Raw genomic sequence first — 24465 nt, forward strand, 5'->3', positions numbered from 1 at the left:
TTTCTTTATAGTAATTAAGAAAATTGTAACATCTTTTGGGGTATCCATTAGTTTCAGTTTTTCATCATTATTTGTATATTTCATGGATTATTTTAAATAATTTTATGATTTTTTATATTTTGGGCATTGTCAGTTTGACTATAATATACTATAATAATATACTAGTAAGGAATGATTTTTTTATTCATACTTATATAATTTTACTAAACTTGAAACTTAAGTGTAATTTTGGCCACTTTTTTTTCAAAATTTTTCATCATTTTTTTCCTTAGAGGACATTGGTCATACAAAAATTATACATAAATCATACACCATAGTCATTATATTGTATATTATACCTTAATTGTGTTCCTAAATTGTATCACTCTTTAGTTATCAATCTATATTTAATCATTTATGCCTTTTTCCTGAACATTATAATTTTGTTTTCTTTTGTTTTTATAGTTAATCTTCATTTATAATACTGTTTTCTCAAGTATAGTTTCTTTTTTGTGTTTTACAAATATTTTTCAGCTAATTCTTCATTATATTTTTCCTTAAATACTGAGTATATAAATTATATTTTATATTTTTCCATTGGCTACGTTTTAGTTTTTGACATTTATTTCTTGATTTACTAATTTATAATGTTTTGTTATAGAGAATACAACTAGATTTAACTATGTACAAAATTTTATTATGATACCTTTCTTTAAAAAGTATGAAGTATTGTCAGGCTAGGCCATTCTTCGTTAGATTTATTTTGTTTCTCTCACTAAGTTTCTTATTCAAGTTCTTGATTCTTACTTTAGAGCATGGATTATTTTACTATAAGGGCATAAACTATCTCTAGTTTAAATTGAGTGCCTGGGGTGCTCAGAGGTCTTATATCTAATATATATCTAACAACACACACACACACACACACACACACACACACACACACACACATATATATATATAACTGATATCTAATGTCACCCAGGACTATATGACTTACAGACTCTTCATCTTGTCTCCCTGTCTTGCTTTGTATTAGTGCAGGTCAATATTAGCCTGAAACCAATGGATTAAACACTACTTCTCTGTGTAGATTTTACACTTACTCTGAAAAAGTCTGCTCCAGAAACATGAATATTACCTTGCATTCAACTCTGTGAGTTTGCTTTGACTCCACCTCTCTACAGTGCACTTTATTTTTATTTGTTTTGGAGTCAGAGTCAGCAGTGTTCAGGTATTACTCCTTATCTGTGCTCAGGAATTACTCCTGGATGACTTGGGAGACCATATGGATTGCCAAAGGGTTGAACCTGGGAAAGGTGCATTCAAGGAAAACTACCAGTTGTGCTATTGCTCAGGCCCAAACTGCAATGAGTGATTTTTTTAGGCACAAGTTGGAGCTGAAAAGTAGCTTCTGTGTTTATCTTTCATTAGGAAACTCAGACCCATGATAGAAGTTTTCTGTAACTTAAAATAGTTAAATCTAATATCTTTATTACACATTGTATACTTACTTAGAAGAGTAAAAGTAACACATTTATTATACTATATTTAAATGACAGAATAGATTCATCACTCTCATCAGTAGTGCTCATTCTTATAACACTGTGAACCATTCTTACAGACTTTCAGTTTTATTCATTTGTGTTTAAATATGTATAATGAATTTTAGTACTATAGCCCCATCTTTGTGGGTTTTGTTTGTTTTTGTTTTTGTGTCACACCCAGTTACACTTAGGGGTTACTCCTGGCTGTGCGCTCAGAAATTGCTCCTGGCTTGGGGACCATATGGAATGTCAGGGATCAAAACAAGCAGGGTCCCTCCTGAGCCAGCCAAGTACAAGGCCCTACTGCTCTGGCCCCTCCATCTTAGCATTTTATATCATTCACCAAATAGATGGAAGTAGTTGAGAATTAGTGACACTAATATTAAAGATTGCAATTTGGATATACATTTTTCATCATTTACATATGTATATAAATATACAAAATCACAGCAATTTAAATACATAATTTTAGAGAATTTAAGTTAAAATATTTTCCACATAAAGCAGATCTGGAAAGGTAAATAAAGGGAATCAAAGTGCTTTTACAAATTATATTACAGCATAGACCATATTTTAGTTATCTCAGTGTCTTCCAACACCTAACATAATATATAAATACTATAAAAGTTGCAAATATCTGGGGTCAAAGCAATAACACAATGAATGGGTTGGGTATTTACTTTCCACATGGCCTATAAGAAAATGTAACTTTTAATGTTACAGAGAGAGAGAGAGAGAGACAGAGACCCCAAAACATTACATTAAATATGAGAGACTGGAGCAGGAGCCACAGGGTATCAAGATTCTATACAGCCCTGGGGCACAAAAGCTATGGGGACAGCAAAAGTTCAGCTACACAAGACAGTTTAGCAAGTTGAGAGGCATTCTCTTTGGACTTGATTTACTGCTAGGCAAGTAGGCTGAACGGCCAACAGCAGGCTCTCACTGACTTTCCTTCAGTCTCTCCTTTCTCTATGACAGGATCTCACTATAAATGCCCCATGCCAACTGGCCTCGATTGGCACTAACAGGGAATGTTTCATAAGTGATGTCAACACCCCTTAAAGATGCAGTAACCCATTTGTAGTAGGATTCCTACACATGGACATTATCAGAATTCAATCCCTGGCATCCTACCTATATGGATCCCAAATCTGCCAGGAGTGATTCTGGAGTGAAGAGCGAAGAGTAACATATGAGCATTGATAGGTATGTCCCCAAAATAAAACAAACAAAAGAATAAATAATTGTTTGTTGAATGTTTCTATGAAAATTCCATCTCATAGAAAAGGGCCTCATTTGTATATATGTAAGCCTTGATAATAGTTGAGCACTTTCCATTGTTGGACGAATTTTACTGGTAGGCAGAGGTCAGAAAATTTAATAATATTCTACAATATGCAATACATTCTAATAAAGAATTAGTTATTCAAATAATCAATAGTGTTGAATTTGAGAAAACCTAATTTTTCTCTATCTAAATATACCAGTAAATATGTTTAGATACACCCAAATATAGTTTTTAGTCACATAAATATATAAATTTTAAGGGCATTATAAACTGTATATAAATAAAATTTCTAGATCTATATTCTTCCAAAGTTTTATTTTACAAGCATTTGTTTTTGTAGATATATATTTGAACCATATTGTGTATACTAGATGTTTTCAATATTTATGATTTTTACCTCTCTTAGATGAACACTTTTAAAATTATGATATTGGTCTATAATTATGCCCACAAATGCAATTGCCAAGTTCTCACAGGGCCAGCTTTATAGACTCACTTTTTTCTTAAAAGACATGTAAACCAAGCTGTGAAAAACTGTGGGTACCCCAGCCATGCAGCAGAAATATGGCAATCTTGGGAAGAGTAAGCAGGCGAAGCTCTTGGCACTGTGGAAGCTATGTCTGCTGAATCCATCACTCAGAAACACCATTTTTACTATGACCGGTCAGCACCCTACTATGATTCTGGAGACACCAATTTGACCAAACTTTATATGTGATTATTTTGAGGCTGATATCATCAGGGTATTTTGGGGTGAGTGTGGGCACTCTTTCCCATATCTTCCTTTTCCAGGAAGCCTGGCAGCAATTACCATGTTCAAAAATGCAGTTGCCATTTTCTAACCAGGCCAGTTCCATAGACTCACTCTTTTTTCGAAGAGAATAAAACTGGTCTGTCAAAGATCTTGGGTACTGAGCTCACTAGCAGCAGAAAACTGGCCATTTTAGGAGAAAAGGGTGGGTCAACCAACCACCCTGCTGAAACAACATCTTCTGCTTCCATCACCCACAATCATTGCTTTCCCAATGCCCCTGCTCATCACTGACCCTCTACAATTTTCATAAGGGATACCAATGTGACCAAACTTCAAGTATGCCACTTTGGGTGGGGGGTGATATCACCAGAGCTTTTTGAAGCAAGTCCAGGCACCTTCCCTCTAAATTCTCCTTCTCCAGGAGGTATGGCAGCTGAGTACATGCTCCTATAATAATGCTTTAAATTTCTGAAAACCTTCATCTGTTTGCTGCTATCCCTATAAGAACACACCACGTTTAACATAAAAGACAGATAACAAGGGCTTATTAAATTTCTACCCTGTATTAATGACTTCATTGGATATGCAATAATTTTCACAAATATGCTTGCTACTGTACTTCTTTGCTTTTTCATTTTTACTTTTGAAAAAGTTATTTCTTTTTAAAAATTTTCTTTCTTTTTAAAATAACTTTGCTCTCACTTATCTGGAGCAAATGTATTGTACTCATCTCTGTCATCTAAGTGACATTTTCTTTAAATAAACTAAAATTAATGATAATAACCATTTAGCTGCTATGCTCTATGAGTGCACATTCATAGACTTCAATTTTTTTTAATTTTTTTATTGTGACTAAAGTTCATTACACAGAATTATTTAAGATACATAGTGACAATGAATGAAGGGCATTCCCACCACCAATGTTGTCCTCCCTCTACTCTTGTTCCCAGCATGTCTCCCACATCTCCCTCCTTTATCCCCCAGAATCCTAGTGCAAATGGTATCCGCCTTACAGCTTGTTATAGGTTGGGTATCTATTTTGATTGGTGTTCTAGTCTGATCATTATTTGTTTACACTACATGTTCATATGACTGGTCCTGGTATCATTCTTTCCCCCCCTCAATTTATGAGGCTGAATGATTCAAATCATGCTATTCTGTTGGAGATAAAAAGGTTAAGGAAAAGAGGAGAAAATATTTGGTATCAACTGCTAAAAAAAAAATCACCGAATAATATTCACAAAAGTGGAAAAGAAAGAAAAAAGTGGGAGAAAAAAAGAGAAGGAAAATAATATTAAAAAAACAAACAAAAAATAAAACAAAACAAAACCAGATAAAGGGCTGTAGTGGCAGGGTTTGTGTTACCCCACCTTTTGTTTTTTGTATAGGCACAGCAAGTATTGGGGAAGGAAGAATTGGGCCTCTGTAGTAAGAAGTCTTGATTTTTGTAAAAGACCTGGGCGATAGCCTAGGGTAGGGTTTTCCTTTATGGTCTCAAGGTATGTTCTGTCCAGTCACAGTTGTCAAAGTCAGTTTTCTGTAGTTAGTGCTCTTATTTTCCATAGTTCAAAGGACGATACATCTTCTGATTTCCACTTAGTGTTAGGTGATGTGATAGGACCTCCTGGTCTTAGGTCAAGTTGTCATTTCCTCACTGTGCTCGTCATATTAACACTGGCACAAGTATATCTCCCAATGCAGTTTAGTTCCTGGTGTTGTTGCATGGGTTTGTTTCAGTTCTACGTCTGGGATCTGGGATTTGAGAATGAACTAACACTGTCCAGTCTCGTGGAGACTGAGTTGTATCCACATGACATATGTCCTGGATGGGAGGCACTCTTGTATAAAAAGTGAGTTCTTATCCTTAGAAGATAAGATCTTGTGTCTGAGTCCATGATTTCCCCTTCTTTACTGTGCCTATACAAAAACGTATGGTGTCCTTTTGTATTGCTGGTGCTATTCCAGGATGACAGGCTACACATTCTGTATCTGTGGTGTGGTCTGAGCTTTTATCCCAGGCAAGACCTTTTCTTGGTTTTTGCCTAAGCAGCACCAAAACTGGTGAGGGTAGAGAAAATATGTATATACATATAAAATAAAATATATAGATAAAATTGAGATATATATATATAAAAGGAAATTGAGAAAAAAAGGAAAAAATGGTATTTGAAAAAGAAAGTGGTTGGGGAGGCTAACTGTATCTATTATGCTGAGTGAAATAAGTCAGAGAGAGAGAAAAAGGCAGAATGGTCTCACTCATCTATGGGTTTTTAAGAAAAATGAAAGACATTCTTGCAATAATAATTTTCAGACACAAAAGAGAAAAGAGCTGGAAGTTCCAGCTCACCTCAGGAAGCTCACCACAAAGAGTGATGAGTTTAGTTAGAGAAATAACTACATTTTGAACTGTCCTAATAATGAGAATGTATGAGGGAAATGGAGAGCCTGTTTAGAGTACAGGCAGGGGTCGGGTGGGGAGGAGGGAGACTTGAGACATTGGTGATGGGAATGTTGCACTAGTGATGGGTGGTGTTCTTTACATGACTGAAACCCAAACACAATCATGTATGTAATCAAGGTGTTTAAATAAAATAAAATAAAAAGAAAGAAATATGTATCTTGGGCCCGGAGAAATAGCACAGCGGCGTTTGCCTTGCAAGCAGCCGATCCAGGACCAAAGGTGGTTGGTTCGAATCCCAGTGTCCCATATGGTCCCCTGTGCCTGCCAGGAGCTATTTCTGAGCAGACAGCCAGAAATAATCCCTGAGCACCGCTGGGTGTGGCCCAAAAACCAAAAAAAAAAAGAAAAGAAAAGAAAAGAAAAAAAAAAGAAATACGTATTTTAAGATACATTTTCATAAAGGTATTAAGCTAATGTAGGCAATATAGGCCTCCCAATTAGGTCTTCTGAGATATTCTTGTGGGGAGCAAAAGCCAAGGTACTTTTTCGTATCACAAACTTTGGTCTAGAGTTTAAGATATGATTTGCGGCATTTCAGAGTCCTATAGTGTCCTTGTGCTGGGGGTTTTTCTGCAGCTGAATCCGGTATCATGCAACCGTCCACGATTTGAAGGTGGTGAGAGGGGTCACAAGCTTGAGTCAGGAGGCTTATGGTTGTGGTTTCTTGCTGAGACACAAGATGAGGGATTAAGAGGGTGTCGTTCATTGAGGAGCGGGATGGTGGTCTGTTGGGAAGGAGGTCGGTCTTGGTGTCTAACGAGTTAAAAACTGAGGGTAAACAGGGTTAAATAAGGGGGAGATAACAAATCCAGGTTGGGATATGGGGGGTGGGTAGAAAGGTCTCTGGGTGTGGAAAGGCAATATAGAAGAAGGGCTCTATACATTGTATAGATAAAATGTTTAAGGCTAAGGCTCCGTAGTCAGAGAGGACAATTTTATAGAAAGTAACGTTTACTTGGACACTGGCTTCAGAGATCTATTTGAGTGCTATCCTCCATACATAGGATATTCCATTTCCTTACCGACAAATAGTCAAGAATCTGCTTTGGCTAGCTGTCTGGGGGTTCTTTGGCTAGCTGTCCCCCACATACCAGCGCAAGGGACCAACTCCTGGCGTGTGGTGTCTTTAGGCCCAGCTCTCACCTCTGCAGCTTGTGAATGAATGGATAGGGGCGGAGTTTTGCTCCACCCCATCCCATCCCCCAAGGCCTAGGTTACCAGATCAGGCCATGAAGACCATTCTGGCATGGGGGAATCTGGGCCCCCGGACTGATTGGCAGTCCGGGGGTTCTTTGGATAGCCTTCAATTTTTATAAATGTTTTTTATTTTATTAAATTTTGTTTCTGAACATTTTTTACAAGTATTAATTTTAGAGATATAAGTTTGAGAAAAAATAAATTTAAGTTTGATTCTGAAAATTATTTTGTTGTAAAGTAGACTAAGAATGTCCCGGAGAGATAGCACAGCGGCGTTTGCCTTGCAAGCAGCCGATCCAGGACCAAAGGTGGTTGGTTCAAATCCCTGAGTTCCATATGGTCCCCTGTGCCTGCCAGGAGCTATTTCTGAGCAGACAGCCAGGAGTAACCCCTGAGCATCGCTGGGTGTGGCCCAAAAACAAAAACAAAACAAAAAAAAGTGGACTTAGAATGCCAAATATAAGAAATGTTACTATGTAAATCTATTACTTATAAGCTTAATATTATGTGGTAATCTATTTTATTAGTTTTAGTGTTACAACTACTAGAGAGCAATAATATTTGAATATTTAACTGTTAAGTACCTCAGTTCTACTTAAGCAATTTGCAGACCATGAGTGTATATATATATATATATATATATATGCATATTTATATGACTAAAATTGGTAAGTGTGATAAATAACTTTTTTCCAAGAAAATAGGTCAAGAAAAGTTTATGTTATACAATTCCCAAATATAACACTTAGTGAACTAAATATTCTCAGTTGTAACGTGCATTATTAAAATTTTAAAGGTAAAAGGGAAGTATTAAATACATAGATGTATGAAAGGATAGCCACCATATTTTTATATGGGTATAGTTATATCATCACTATAAAGCTTGGCATTTAAACAAAGAGATTTAAGTGATGGAGGCTAATACAAGAGATTGAGTGTTTGCCTTACACAAAGCTTACCCAGGTTTGTTCCATGGAACTTCATGATACAAAGTCTGATAGGATTTATCCTAAGTCCAGAGCTGGGAGTAAGTCCTGAACACAGCTGGTTTGCCTCAGAAACCAAGCTAACAAATAAAAATGATGAAGGATGGGATTAAAATTTGTTTCAATGTAACTTATAGGGAAATCAATATTAGGGCGTGCTAAAGCAATAAAAAACAGTTGAAAGTATAAAAGTTTGCTTTGTTCAATACCTTGTCTCCGTTTTAGAATCTTTTTTGGGAAGGATTTGAGGCTATACCTGGTGGTTCTCAGGGGTTACTCCTGGCTCTGCACTCAGAAATCACTCCTGGCAGTCTCAGGGGACCATATGGGATACCAGTGTTTGAACCTAGGTCTGTCTCCAGTCGGCCATGTGCAAGGCAAAAGTCCTACCACTATGCTATCACTCTGGCCACTCAATTTTAAAATATTTATTGGAAGAAATAATGAAAAAATTTCAAATGACATTATGATTACATATTTTTACCCTAAAATATTTTGATAAAGTATTTATTAACATGAGATAGAGTTACAAAGCTTTTTATTATTGAGTTTCAGTTAAATGTCCAACACCATTCATCCTTTACCATGCACATTTCCTGCCATCAATATCCCCATTATTCTTCTTGCCTTTCCCATTTCCAACATCGCCCATACTTGTTTGCATTTTGGGAGGGGCACACCCATTTGGCGCTTAGGGGTTACTTCTAGCTATATGCTCAGAAATTGCCCCTGGCTTGGGGGGGGGGATCATATGGGATGCCGGGGGTTCAAACCTCGGTCTGTCTTAGGCAAGCACTTGCAAGGCAGATGCCTTACCTTTAGAGCCACTGTTCTGGCCTCATTTTTGCATTTTTTGCATTGTGTTTTTGGATACCTACTGTATGTTTCTAGGAGAGGTATTCCTGGGTCATATTGAAGCTCAATTTCTATTTTTTTGAGTAATATCAATATTGTTTTCCAAAAATGTTGACCCAATCAACATTTTTGATTGAGAATGAGAATCCCTTTCTCCCAGATCCATGTCAGCACTGTTTGTACTTGTTCTTTTTTGATGTGCACCAGTCTTTGTGATGTAAGATGATATCTCATTGTTTTGTTCAGAATGCTAATGATTAATGATGAAGCATCTTCATGTGTCTCTTGGACTTCTGTATTTCTCACTGAGGAAATGTCTGTTCACTTCTACCAATTTTTGGATGAGGTTAGAAGTTTTTTCTACCAGTGTGTTTGCTCTACCAGTGTCTTATTAATAAATTGATATATTAACCCCTTATCAGATGGGTATTAGATGAATAGTTTTTCTCATTCCAGAGGCAATCTCTGTATCATATTTGTCATTTCCTTTTAAGCTTAGAATCTTCTCAGTTTAATATAGTCACATTTGTTTATCTTTGCTTCTACTTACTTTGACAGTAGTGTTTATTCTTGAAGATGGCTTTAGCTTCTATGCCATGGAATATTTTGCCTACATTTTTTTCTATTTATATTATAGCTTTAGAACTGATATCAAGGTCTTTAGGGAGGGCACACCCAGTGACACTCAGGGGTTACTCCTGGTTATGTGCTCAGAAATCACTCCTGGCTTGGAGGACCATATGGAATGCCGAGGAATCAAACCAAGGTCCATCCTGGATCAGCCAAGTGCAAGGCAAATGCCCTACTGCTATGCTATTGCTCTGGCCCCTTTAATGTGTTTTGATTTGACTTTTTTGCATGCCATTAAAAAGATGTTCAGTTCACGGTTTTGCATGTAGTTGATCAGTTTTCCCAATACCACCTGTTGATGAGTTTTTCTTTGCTCCACTATATTTCTTGCTCCTTTATCAATATTAATTGATTATATACCCGAAGGTCACTCTCAGGTTATTCAAGTCTATTCCATTGATCTGAGGGACCATCTATTCCAATATCATACTGTTTAAATGTCTACTGCTTTATAGTACAGTCAGAAGTTGGGGAAATTGATGCCTCCCATTTTCTTTTTTTCCAAAGATTGTATTAACTATTAGTGAAGGTTTATTATTTCAAATAAATTTTAAAAGTGTTTGGTGTGGATTGTGCTGGTTTCTTTAGCTTGGCAGACATTTGGGGACTTCTCCTGGCATCCCCTGACGGCTTGCCTCGGCTGAGGTGAGTGTTTGGGGGCCGGAGTTGCGGATCAGGCTGACTGCTGGACCCCTAGGCCCGGCAGACATTTTGGGACCTCCCCCAGCCTGCATCAACCTGGGAACTTTGACCTCCTTCAGCATTAATCTCTTCAAGGCGTGTCTCGCTGAGGTGTGTGTTTTCTGTTGGAGTTGTGGATTGTGCTGGTTTCTTTAGCTTGGCAGACATTTGGGGACTTCTCCTGGCATCCCCTGACGGCTTCCCTCGGCTGAGGGGAGTGATTGGGGGCCGGAGCGCGGCCGCTCTGCTGCGCTTCACGGCCGCGCACTCCACCTAGCCAATGAGTACCACCACAACACGTAGAAAAACCCACAGCGTAAGCGTGACAATGGGGAGACTACGCAGACCAACTTCAACCATAGAGAATGAAGATGGAAACTCTGATGACCCAACAACGACCAACTACCTAAGCAGTCTTTCAGAAATGGAGTTTGCTAACAGATATCAAAGAAAGTATAAATCAGAACACTAATAAAAATCAAGAGAATATGAAGATAGAAATCTGAAAACTCCAAACTGAAATATCAGATCAGATAACAGGTCTGAAAAACTCAGTAGACGAATTGAAGAACATAATGGATGAGCTTTCCAACAGGTTAATAGCAGCTGAGGATAGAATTAGTGCTTTAGAAGACGAGATGCATAACAACTTTACACAGCAGAAGAGATTGGAAAAAAGCCTCAAATCAAATGATCAGACAATGGAAAATTTACTCAAAGAATATGAGAAGATGAAAATAGAAGTCTTTGATAAGCTCAACAGAAACAACTTTAGAATCATTGGAGTTCTAGAGACCCAAGAAGAAAATCTTCAGGAAGAATCAATGGTTAAGAACATCATCACAGAGAAACTACCAGAGCTAAAGAAAACATGTGACCAAGTCCTGCATGCCCGAAGAGTACCAGCTAAAAAAGACCCCAGTATAAACACCCCAAGACACATCCTAGTCCCCATGATGAAACCCACCGATAGAGATAGAATACTGCAAGCAGCAAGATCGAAAAGGGAAATTACATTCCAGGGAGCATCCGTGAAATTTACAGCAGACCTGTCACCAGAAACACTCAAGGCCAGAAGGCAGTGGTGGGACGTAGTGGCAAAACTCAATGAAATAAATGCTTCGCCAAGAATATTGCACCCAGCAAAACTAAGTTTCAGGTTTGACGGATGTATACACGGCTTCACAGATAAACAACAGCTCAAAATCTTTGCAGACTCAAAACCAGCCTTAAAAGAAAAACTGAAAGATCTACTCTAAAAACAAGACAGAACAAAAAACACACCAAACTTCTACACAAAGATGGCAATAAATCCCATGACAATTATTTCTCTCAATGTCAATGGACTAAATGCACCAGTTAAGAGGCACAGAGTGGCGAAATAGATCAAAAAACTGAAGCCAACCTTCTGCTGTCTACAAGAAACACACCTGAATAGTCAGAATAAACATAGACTCAAAATCAAAGGCTGGAGGAAAATCATTCAAGCAAACAACACCCTTAAAAAAGCGGGGGTGGCCATACTAATATCAGATGATACAAACTTTATACTCAGAAAAGTTGTAAGGGACAAAGATGGATATTATGTACTAATCAAGGGATTTGTACAGCAAGAAGAAATCACTCTCCTAAACATATACGCACCGAATGAGGGTCCAGCAAAGTATTTAATACAATTGTTGACAAATCTGAAGAAGGATATCAATAATAACACAATAATTGTGGGAGACCTCAACACAGGCTTGTCAACACTTGATAGGTCAACCAAATAGAAACCCAACAAAAATATACTAGACCTGCAAAGAGAAATGGATGAAAGAGGCCTAGTAGATATATATAGGGCACTCTATCCTCAGAAACCTGGATACACATTCTTTTCCAATGTACATGAATCATTCTCCAGGATAGATCACGTGCTGGCACATAAAACATACCTCCATAAAATAAAAAAGATAGACATTTTGCAGGCTGCCTTTGCTGACCACAAGGCTCTGAAGTTAGATGTGAACTGCAAAGGGACACAGAAGAAAAAATTTAACACCTGGAAGTCAAACAACCTCATACTCAATAACCAGTGGGTCCGAGATGAAATCAAGGAGGAAATCAAAAGGTTCCTGGAAACAAATGACAATAAAGACACAAACTATCAGAACTTATGGGACACAGCAAAAGCAGTACTGAGAGGAAAATTTATAGCTTTGCAAGCACACATCAGGAAGGAAGAAGGAGCTTACCTGAGTAGCTTAATGACACAGCTAATAGAACTAGAAAGTGCTCAACAAAAGGACCCAAAAATAGGGAGACAGAAGGAAATAACAAAGCTGAGAGCAGAAATCAACGAAGTGGAAACCCAAAAAACAATCCGAAAGATCAACGAAAGCAGAAGTTGGTTCTTTGAAAAAATAAACAAGATTGATAGACCATTGGCAAAACTCACAAAGCAAAAGAAAGAGAGAAACTTGATAACGCGTATTAGAAATGAAAAGGGGGAGATCACAACAGATACTGCAGAGATTCAAAGGGTATTCAGAGAATACTTTGAGAAACTCTATGCCACTAAATATGAGAACCTGGAAGAAATGGATAAATTTCTGAACTCATATAACCTTCCACGGTTGAATAAAGAAGAGGTAGCATATCTAAACACCCCCATCACTATTGAGGAAATTAAAACTGTAATCAAAAATTTACCCAAAAACAAAAGCCCAGGCCCTGATGGATTCACGAATGAATTCTTTGAGACCTTTCAAGAGGAACTACTACCAATTCTGGCCAGGCTCTTTTATGAAATCGAAAAAACAGGAATACTTCCAAATAGCTTTTATGAAGCCAACATCACCTTAATACCAAAACCTGATAGAGATGCTGCCAAAAAAGAAAATTACAGACCAATATCCCTGATGAACACAGATGCAAAGATCCTCAACAAAATCCTGGCGAACAGGATCCAGTGCCTCATCAAGAAGATCATTAACTTTGATCAAGTAGGTTTCATCCCAGGAATGCAAGGATGGTTTAACATCCGTAAATCTATCAATATAATACACAACATAAACAACAACAAAAATAAAAATCACATGGTCATATCAATAGATGCAGAAAAAGCATTTGATAAGGTTCAACACCCATTCTTGATGAAAACACTCAGCAAGATAGGAATAAAAGGAACCTTTCTCAATATAGTCAAAGCCATCTACCAGAAGCCAGTGGCAAATATTATCCTCAATGGAGAAAAACTAAAATCCTTTCCTCTAAATTCTGGTACAAGACAAGGCTGTCCTCTCTCACCACTCCTATTCAACATAGCACTGGAAGTACTTGCTATAGCGATTAGGCAAGAAAAAATATCAAGGGAATCCAGATAGGAAAGGAAGAAGTCAAGCTCTCACTGTTTGCAGATGACATGATACTCTACTTAGAAAACCCTAAAGACTCTACCAAAAAGCTTCTAGAAATAATAGATTTGTATAGCAAAGTGGCAGGATACAAAATTAACACACAAAAATCAATGGCCTTTTTATACACTAATAATGATAGGGAAGAAATGGACATTAAGAGAACAATCCCATTCACATTAGTTCCACACAAACTCAAATATCTTGGAGTCAACCTGACTAAAGATGTGAAGGATCTATACAAAGAAAACTACAAAACACTGCTCCAAGAAATAAGAGAGGACACGTGGAAATGGAAACACATACCATGCTCATGGATTGGCAGGATCAACATCATTAAAATGGCAATACTTCCAAAAGCATTGTACAGATTTAACGCGATTCCTCTAAAGATACCCATGACATTTTTCAAAGAAGTGGATCAAATACTTCTGAAATTCATCTGGAACAACAAACAACCTCGAATAGCTAAAGCACTCCTTGGGAAAAGGAATATGGGAGGCATTACTTTCCCCAATTTTAAGTTGTATTACAAAGCAACAGTTATAAAAACAGCATGTTATTGGAATAAAAACAGACCCTCAGATCAGTGGAATAGGCTTGAGTACTCAGAGAAGGTTCCTCAGACATATAACCACCTTGTTTTTGATAAAGGAGCAAGAAATCCTAAATGGAGCAGGGAAAGCCTATTCAACAAGTGGTGTTGGCACAACTGGTTAGCCACTTGCAAAAAAGCGAACTCAGACCCACAGCTAACACCATGTACAAAGGTAAAATCCAAATGGATTAAAGACCTTGATATCAGAACTGAAACTATAAGGTATATAGAACAACATGTAGGTGAAACACTCCAGGACATTGAGACTAAAGGCATCTTTAAGGAGGAGACAGCACTTTCCAAGCAAGTGGAAGCAGAGATAAACAGATGGGACTATATTAAGCTGAAAAGCTTCTGCATCTCAAAGGAAATAGTGCCCAGAATACAAAGGCCACCCACTGAGTGGGAGAAATTATTCACCCAATACACATCAGATAAAGGGCTAATATCCAAAATTTACAAGGTACTGACAGAACTATACAAGAAAAAAACAACTAACCCCATCAAAAAATGGGGAGAAGAAATGAACAGACACTTTGAAAAAAGAAGAAAGGCAAATGGCCAAAAGGCACATGAAAAGATGTTCAACATCACTAATCGTCAGGGAGATGCAAATCAAAACTACTATGAGGTACCACCTCACGCCACTGAGATTGGCACACATCACAAAAAAAGAAAACAGGCAGTGCTGGCGGGGATGTGGAGAGAAAGGAACTCTTTTTCACTGCTGGTGGGAATGCCGTCTAGTACAACCTTTATGGAAAGCGATATGGAGATTCCTTCACAAACTGGAAATTGAGCTTCCATACGATCCAGCTATACCACTCCTAGGAATATACCCAAGAAACACAAAAATACAATACAAAAATCCCTTCCTTACTCCTATATTCATTGCAGCGCTATTTACAATAGCCAGACTCTGGAAACAACCAAGATGCCCTTCAACAGATGAGTGGCTGAAGAAACTGTGGTACATATACACAATGGAATACTATGCAGCCATCAGGAGAGATGAAGTCATGAAATTTTCCAATACATGGATGTACATGGAATCTATTATGCTGAGTGAAGTAAGTCAGAGGGAGAGAGAACGACGCAGAATGGTTTCACTCATCTATGGGCTTTAAGAAAAATGAAGGACATTTTTAACAGTATCTCAGAGACAAGAGAGATGAGGGCTGGTAGGTGCAGCTCAGGACATGCAGCTCATCACATAGAGTGATGAGTGCAGTTGCAGAGATGACTACACTGAAAACTATCATAAAATGTGAATGAATGAGGGAAGTAGAAAGCCTGTCTCGAGTACAGGTGTAGGGGGGTAGGGAGGAGGGAGATCTGGGAAATTGGTGGTGGGAATGTTGCACCGGTGAAGGGGGGTGCTCTTTACATGACTGTAATCATACAACTATAATCATGTTTGTAATCACGGTGTTTAAATAAAGATAAAAAATGTATCAAAAAAAGAAATAAAGAGATAAAGAGGAATACAAAAAAAAAAAGAATTAAAAAAAAAGTGTTTGAAAAATATATTGGAAAAAATCTCCTGGGCATCCTTATAGGGATCACATTAAATCTTAGACAACTTAGAAGAAACATAAATTCTGAAAGTATTTGATAACCTCCCAAAATAATCTCTGATTTTGACTTGAATTTCAGTATAATCTGTTGTGACATGCCCCCTTTATTCCTGATTTGGTTGGTTAATATTCTCTCTGTCTCTGTCTCGCTTTCTGTCTCTCTCTAATTTGAATACTAATGGTTTATCTATCTTGTTTATTTTTTCCCAAAAAATAAACTCTTGCTTTCATGGATCTTTTTTTTTTAAGGGTTTTCAATTCATTTATTTCTGCTCTATATTTTATTATTTCCTTTTTTCTATCTGCTTTTGGCTCATTTTGGGTCATTTTCTAATTTCTTATGCTGTGCCCTCTTGATTTCATGAAAGTATATTTTGTGGCCCAACATGTGTCTATTTTGGAGAATGTTCCATATACATTGGATAAAAGTGTGTATTTGACTTTTAGGGAGATAAAAAGTCCAATATATCTACTAAGCCGCTCTCTTATAATCCTTCAATTTAAGTATATATTATTGAGTTTTAGCCTGGTTGTTCTATCAAGAGGTGTCAGAGCAGTGCTGAAATGATTGCGTTACTATTTGATATCTTTCTTATATGTTAGAAGTTGTTTTAAGTATTTTTCTGGCCTATCATTGGTGCATATATGTTTAGGACTGTCATTACTTCCTTATGTAAGTACTCCTTGATGCTTAAGAAATGTCCCTCTATGTCTTTTAAAATAACCCTTTAAGCCTGAAGTCTATGTCATCTGATATTATTATGACTGCACCAGCCTTTTTTAGGCAGTTGTTTACTAGAAGAATTGTCTTTCAATCTTAGACTCAGAGTCTGTGTTTGCTCTGAATATTTAAATGTGTTTCTTGCAGCCAGCAGAATGTAGAATTTAATTTTCTGATCCCCTTTGCTAATCTGTATCAATTAATAATGGGTGCATTTAGTCAGTTGACTTTAAGAGAAATAATTGTCATGGAATTTTATGCCATCTTTTTTGTGTGCTTGTGGGGTTCTCTTGCCTTAAAGTAACACTTCAGTCTTTTAAAGTTGGGCTTGAGACTGCTAAATTCCATAGCAATTGTTTATCTCTGAAGTGGTGTATTTATCCTTTAAAGCTGAATCAGAGTCTGACTGGGTGAAGTATTCTTGGTGAGGTATTGATTCCATGGAGCTTTTCAACTGTACCCCACACTATTTTGTGACCTTAAGGGTTGCTTGTGATATATCTGATGTAATTCTTAAGTATGTTTCTTTGTATGTAATTTCCTTTTTTGATCTTGCTGCTTTTAGTATTCTATCTCTATTTGTGATTTTCATCATTGTGAGTGGGATGTGCCTTGGGGCATTTTTCTTTGGGTCTCCTGTAGTTGGTACTCTGGGTGTCCAGGATATGGATGGGTGTCCCTTCAGCTCTGAGAACTTACCAGTAATGATATCTTTAAATGTTGCTGGTGATAGGAATTTTCATCCTGAATCTTTTGGACCCCAATTATTTTTATGTTTTTCTGTTAAATTTATTCCAACATTCTATTATTATTTGTCCATTCATTTTAAGACCCTTTTCCTTCTTCTGCAGTTATTTAAAAGTATTATGTAGCTCATATTTGATCTGATTCTATCATTGTTTCATAGGAACTGATTCTGTCCCTAGCAGCTATTACTTTGCTGGCAAGGCCTTCCAGTGAGTTTTTCATTTTGCCTACAAGCTTTACATTTCTATGGTTACTGTTTGAACTTTTCTCATTTTTACACTCACATCCTCTTGAATCTTATTGGTTATACATTTTATGATTTTTTTTCTAAGTTCCCTGAACATCCTCATCATATCCTCTCTAAAGTCCTTATCAGAGAGGTATATAGATACGTCTATATACCTGATACTAGTTGAATCTTCACAATTACCATTTTCATTCACTAAGTGTGGTGGGGTTCTGAGTTGCTTTCCCATTATGATCTTTGCAAAATAATAGTGTTTTTTAGGTGTTGCGATGTGGTCCAATGACTTAAAAAATCTGCAGCAGCACAGTGAAAAGAAAGAGCCACACTCTTCTTAGGGTGCATTGACCTGCATTAAAAATGGCTCCTCTGAGTAGCAAAGAGTGTTACTGTTCACAGTCTGTCTGTATGTTTTAGTTTATTGGGACCATGTGGTTGGGCAAAGCCTAGTTGCAGTGTCTAGAAGATCCCTTGCCTTGTCTTGGTGCCTTTCTTTCCCTCAGAGTGCACAGAACTGGACTGCAAATGGTTTTTCTAAGTCAAAAAGAGGACCCTGCTGGTGTCTGTGAGTTTGCCTCAGTTTCTTTTGACTACCCTAAAATATTTGGAGTATTATATTACTGAGGTTCAACATTATTTATCACATGGGCATCTCATACAGTTAATGTACATATTTTGATTTTATTTGTTATTGATTGATTTTGTGATTTGATTTATACTGCTTTACAAAACTGTATCATGAAGTATATTCAAAAGTTTAAATGGCACTATATATGCAATATAAAATATGATGATTTGTTAATAAATTTTTATTATAAATAAATACTCAAAGATCATTTTTCTATTAGTATGCTAACTCTGAATAAAATATTTTTATTGTCTCTTAGAATTAAATTTGTAATTTATGGACTTCTTTTCTGCAGAATCATTTAAAATAGTTTACAATTTTTGTTTTGTAGAGAGAAGAAGTACAGAATCTATAATAAAAAGCGAACTTTAAGTGATGTCTAAATTTAAAAACAAAACAGCAACCTTCCTCTAAGCACTAGTAATCAATTTGATAGCCTTTTATTTTTTCTAATAACTTTAGGTATAAATTATCAATATCCATGTAAATAATACAATTATTTGGCAACAGATTCTACTTCCAGTTGGAACATAATAGGTCATATATCCAGTTGTATATATTTCCAGTTGAAACTTCAGTGGCATGAAAAGGCAAGTTTCAGGCTTTTAGAGGAATTTATTGCATTCATACTTTTCTTTAACGATGTCATGTATTTATGACAGAGATAATTTTGCTATTTTCAAAAGCTTTCCAATATTTCTCACCAAACTGGGGATATTACCATGCACATAAACTTGTTACCAAGATCCTGGTTTTATTTATTTATTTATTTTGCTTTGAAAAATTCACATATTTTTACAAAGACAAAATACTTTATAAAAGTGTTACCTAGAGAAAGAATCCTAATTTTCCATAAACATACTCAGAAATTATTTACTTTTTCAAAATGAGATAATTTCTGCTGTTCTAATTGCTATTGTTTCTTGATGGTATGTGTGTTCTTGTGTATATGTGTGTATGTTCATAGATGGTGATGATTATATCTAATCGAGCTAAAGACAATGTACCCTATTGGGGATCAAACTCAGTTCTCACACAAGTAAAATTGTTGCTCTACCACTTGAGCCAAATCCTGACCTGCATAGTATTGATTTAAATGTCCTCCCTATCCTGGGACATGGATAATCAGACAGCTGGCAGAATGCTTGCCTTCTACATAGCAGAATCAGGTTACATTCCTGGCACTCCAAATGATCCCACAGTACCATTGAGAATGATTCCTAAGCACAGACACAGGTGTAATCTCTAAGCATTGCCTGGTGTTCTCCCTCTCCCAATAACAAGAAAGTACAAAATGACCAGTAATTTCTAAATAATAACTCAAACACATACATTTTATGTAAAAGTAAAATGAGATATTGATGGGTAAGAGTTAAAAACAAGTAATCTTCAACTCAATCATTTATACCAGATCACTAAACAGTACATACCATATTCATAGATTTCGGTAGAAGTATTTCAAAACATCTGAGATACAATTTCTGAAAGATTTTTCCATCTAATTTAGACACAAATATATGCAATTCCAGTAAACTTGCATGCACAATTGCTGCTGAACTATCTCATCACTTAATCTCACTAAGTGATTAGTTAGAGAAGTATGTAGAGCTTGCTAGAGAACTCATTCTCTTCAGTTGGAGTGAAACTAAATTTTTTTTTCCATTCTCCAGGATAGATTATATATTTGTCAGTGACAGTCATCTGAAAGGGTTGCTCCAGAGCTCCAGATGCAAGAAATAATCTAACTCCTTGCTGGATGGTTTCAAGTACAACACATGCAGTTTTACTTTGCCTAGTCAAAGGAGTTCACTGCTTTCTTTCTTTCTTTCTTTTTTTCTGTTAAAAAGTATGTGGCTTTCAATGGTAGAGTCAAAAAAGGAAAGGTCAAAGGGGAATCAAAATGTAGGAAACAGGGTTATTTAAAGTAGTCCAAAAGAATCTTAATTTCAACAGTCCTAATACTTTGGGGAAGATTAGTGGGGGCAAGAGGAGACAGGAATTGTAAGGAATAACATCCTTAAAAGTAAATCTAAACATACCGAACAATTGTTTCTCTAATATTCCAGAATTGATTTTAGGAAAAGATATTTGGGCTGCAAATATATACAAATTATCAATTAAATCTGGGAGCTGCTACTAAGTTTGGCCCAATCAGAGATTTAAATAAATTGAGAAAGGTACCATTTCCCAAAGAAATTTTCAGGTTTTTAACACTTTGTTTACAATGTCCATCATTATGTAGAAAGCCAATTTTCTTCTTTAAAAAGCCCTTTCTTCTTTTCCCCCCTTTTCATTTACCCCTTAAGATCATATCTCTGTACTCTGAATCTGGTAAATATTTCCTAAAGTACTAGTTAAAATACCCTTGATCCTACCTTGAAAACTTAAATGAATGGTGTTTGGTGATCTCAGCTAAGTCCCCAGTAAATGTCCACATCACAAAACCACAACACTTAATTTTAGGTGATTGATTATATCTGTTTAGCTTAAACTCTGGCTTGAGTCAGGCAGAGGACTTTATTACCCTCCAGTCCTGTGAGGGTGGTCCAGCCAGGTCAAAGTCGAGGTCAATAATAGGGCATGAAGGTACTGACTTTGCCAGTAAGCAGGCTACTTTCCACCAGAACAAAGAACTTTGCTTCTCAGAGATGCAATTTGTGCAACGATATGAATCACTATTAACACTAAACATCTAGGCTGAACCATATATTTGATCAACTAAAAGTTTTTATTTATAACTTATTTATATCAATTGTGAAACAAAATAGGAAAATAACATATTAAATGTTCTATGAGCAGAGAATTACATGAAAAGGTTAATCACTTAAAATATTGAAATGCTTTCATACTTTTTTCAAAAAACAAAATGTAAATGTAAAACCAGATAAATATTTTTATTTTAAAAGTTTCATTTTAGGGGTGGGGGAAATTTCATTTTAAAGGATAGCTAAATATTTCTATTCATTGTAAACTTTGGATTTTTTTAACTGCAATAGAATCAGATATTCCATTAACCCTGATTATATATACTTATTTCCCATGATTTAAATAGAAATTATAATTGAGGCATATTATCTTAAAAGTAAATTTAATAAAATAAAATATTAAAATATGTATTCAAGAAATTTGACCCAAAATGTTAATTTATTACTTAAGTAGTATAATTTAGAAACTTTCTAAATTATAAAGAGTAATTGCTTTAATATATTTTTGAAGTATAAGAACTGTAAGTACATTCTATCTCTTATTTGTTACTTTATTGAAATCACACTCAGAAGCATTTAGGGTTTATTGCTGATTCAGTTCATGAGTGACATTAGGCAGTGCTGGTGAGGAACCAATACTGCTGCATGTTAAGAAAGCACCTTAAATTCAACACTATATCTCCAACCTTAGCATCCATATTTTAAATAAAGCATGAAAATAGTTGAATTGGGCAAAGACAGCTTATAGTCAATTTAAAAAATATTGTCTTATGGTAAACACGTAGAATTTGCTTACACATTGCCATATATCTTCTGTTAAATTATAAATTGAAAGCAATTACTTAATCTTTGTTCATTCCTCATGTTGTTTAAAATTGGGAATAGGAGACATATGGGAAATAATTTCCACCAAATTGCCCTGCTCAAAGAATCAAATATACACAAAGACTTATATATTGTGATGAAAAAAATCTATGTTTTTGCTATATAAAGCTGTCAATAGTAGCTTTAAGAAAAAGAGTTAAAATTTGTAAGTCAATTCTATTTTCCAAATTTAATATTACATTTGTTCTATAATAGTTTATTGTATAACATCAAGTTAGATAGACAATCTTAATTTAGTATAGTTACTGAATACTAAATTAATGATAACTTAAATGGGTGGTAGTAACAGAAAGTCTCTCTGGTTGCCATGATATGAGGCATAGTAGCCAGACTACATATAGAAAATGAACAACTCTCTGGTTTCCTAACATCTCACAAGTATGGACTATTGCACATGTGATTCAGTGTAGTAGACCTATAAAGATGTAAAGTGGGAGAGAGTAAAAATGCTTCCAAGTGAAATTAAATGTGAGTTTATAAAAAAAAAAAAGAGAGAAAGAAAATACCACTTGTCTAATGAACTTTCAGCACTTAAAACTTACATTTTGTCTAGTTTTGCATTTTCATGTCTGTAAGACATTGGTTTAATATATTTTAACTAAGAAAATATAGGGCTACAAAAATAATAAGTCATATATCCTATAAGAAATAATTCTATTTTTCTGGATTAAATATTTCAAATTCACTGCTGATTTGTCAGTGTTTATGAATTTTATTTTTTCTCTTTCACATAAAAATAATAGTATGTTATATATTCGTGCTTATATCTAAACATAATACTTTTTAGAATATATAAAGTGGACTACCATATTTTTATCAATTAACTGTGTCCTAGATCCTAGATTTTTATGGCAAAAATCTCAGGTGTTTTGGAAAGATAGTTATTCAAACTCTGAGTTTTCAGTTTATTCAGCATTAAATAGAAAAGATAATGATAATTATTTTAGGATTGGTATAAAAATTCTATTTTAACTTTAATTCATCAATACTACAATTGCTATAATCTTATGCCATTATATAGTTTTATAAAGTCATTTAAGCTGTGTAATTTTAAATATATATTATTTAATCAATTTTCTATTTATTGACATTTTCTATGTTGATGGTTGATTGTTATTATTTTGAGTGAAGTACTAACTAACCTGAGAAAAATTAATAAAATAGATATGTAAAAGAATATATTGGAAGTGAAATTGTTTGCTTATGCAATGTGCACATTTAATTTGCTTGATTTTTCAAAATTCTCATATATCATTCACTATTATTAGAATAATTATTGCAATACACTATTTCTCACACTCTTCCCAAGATCAGTTAGTAGTAAAATTTTTGATCTTTACAACATTAAATTTAATAATGATAAATAGTTCACTATATATTTTGTTGTTGATTTCATGAAATATATTTTCATAAAATAAATAAGCATTGCATTTTATTCCTATTATTCATACAAACTCTTTTATCATTCCTTTTTCACTTTTATATTCATACTTATTTGTCGAAGTTCTGCTAGTTAGATGTTAAGACTATAATTATTTTTTTATTTACCCTCACCCTGTGACACTTACTCTTGGATCAGTGCATTAAGGGTCACTTAAGGCTGTATTTGAGGTATGGTGCAATGCCAACGATTCAATCCCTGCATGCAAAGCATGTGTTTAGTCTATTTAACTGTCTTCCTGGCCATAGAAATTTTTATAATAAAAATATTAACATCCTTGTATATATCTCAAATCATTGCTTTTCCTAATAATATTTCAATATAGATAAATCTGAGCTCTTTAGTTATTGTTTTGGTTTTTGGGGGTGTGAGCTTGGTTTGGGATCCACACTGACAGTGCTCAGGGGTTATCAGGGGTTACTCCTGGCACTTCACTCAGGTAATATTCCCGGTGGGCTCAAAGAATCATATGTATGAGATGCTGGGGATTGATCTCCAGTGGGTTCATGTATAAAATACATGTTCTCTCTCTCTCTCTCTCTCTCTCTCTCTCTCTCTCTCTCTCATTTAAACCTACCTGAATATCTTGAGTAGTACACCTAAAACAAAGATAATTTATCTTCCGTTCAAAGCTCTTAGGGATAGAACTATAGCACAGCAAGTAGGGTGTTTGCCTTGCATGAGGTAGACCCTAGATCAAACTCTGGCATCCTGAATATTTCCCCGAGTCTTCCAGGAGTAATTTCTGAGTGCAGAACCAGAAGTAACCCTGACCACAGCTAGGCATCACACACACACATACACACACACACACACACACACACACACACACACAAACATTTTTCTTCTCTAAGAGAAAACAGAGAGCAGGGTTACTGGACCAAATGTGCATGGGAGCATCACAACTCCTAAACCACTTGGATGAGTTGTATTAGAAATACACAATCAAAGGCTCATCATAGACTTACTGCATCCAAAATTAATTCTGACATCGAAGAAGCAATAAAATTGATGTTAAATGAACAGAGCACTGCTTTATTTTTTGTGTTTTTTTTTTTTTCCCTTTTTTACTTCTTAGTATTCCTGGTATAGTTGAGTGGACATTAAGACCACTTGGAGGCTTTTGTAAAAGAACATTTTCTG

This window comes from Suncus etruscus, chromosome 2 (assembly GCF_024139225.1).
Source record: "Suncus etruscus isolate mSunEtr1 chromosome 2, mSunEtr1.pri.cur, whole genome shotgun sequence".
In the NCBI taxonomy this organism is placed as follows: domain Eukaryota; kingdom Metazoa; phylum Chordata; class Mammalia; order Eulipotyphla; family Soricidae; genus Suncus; species Suncus etruscus.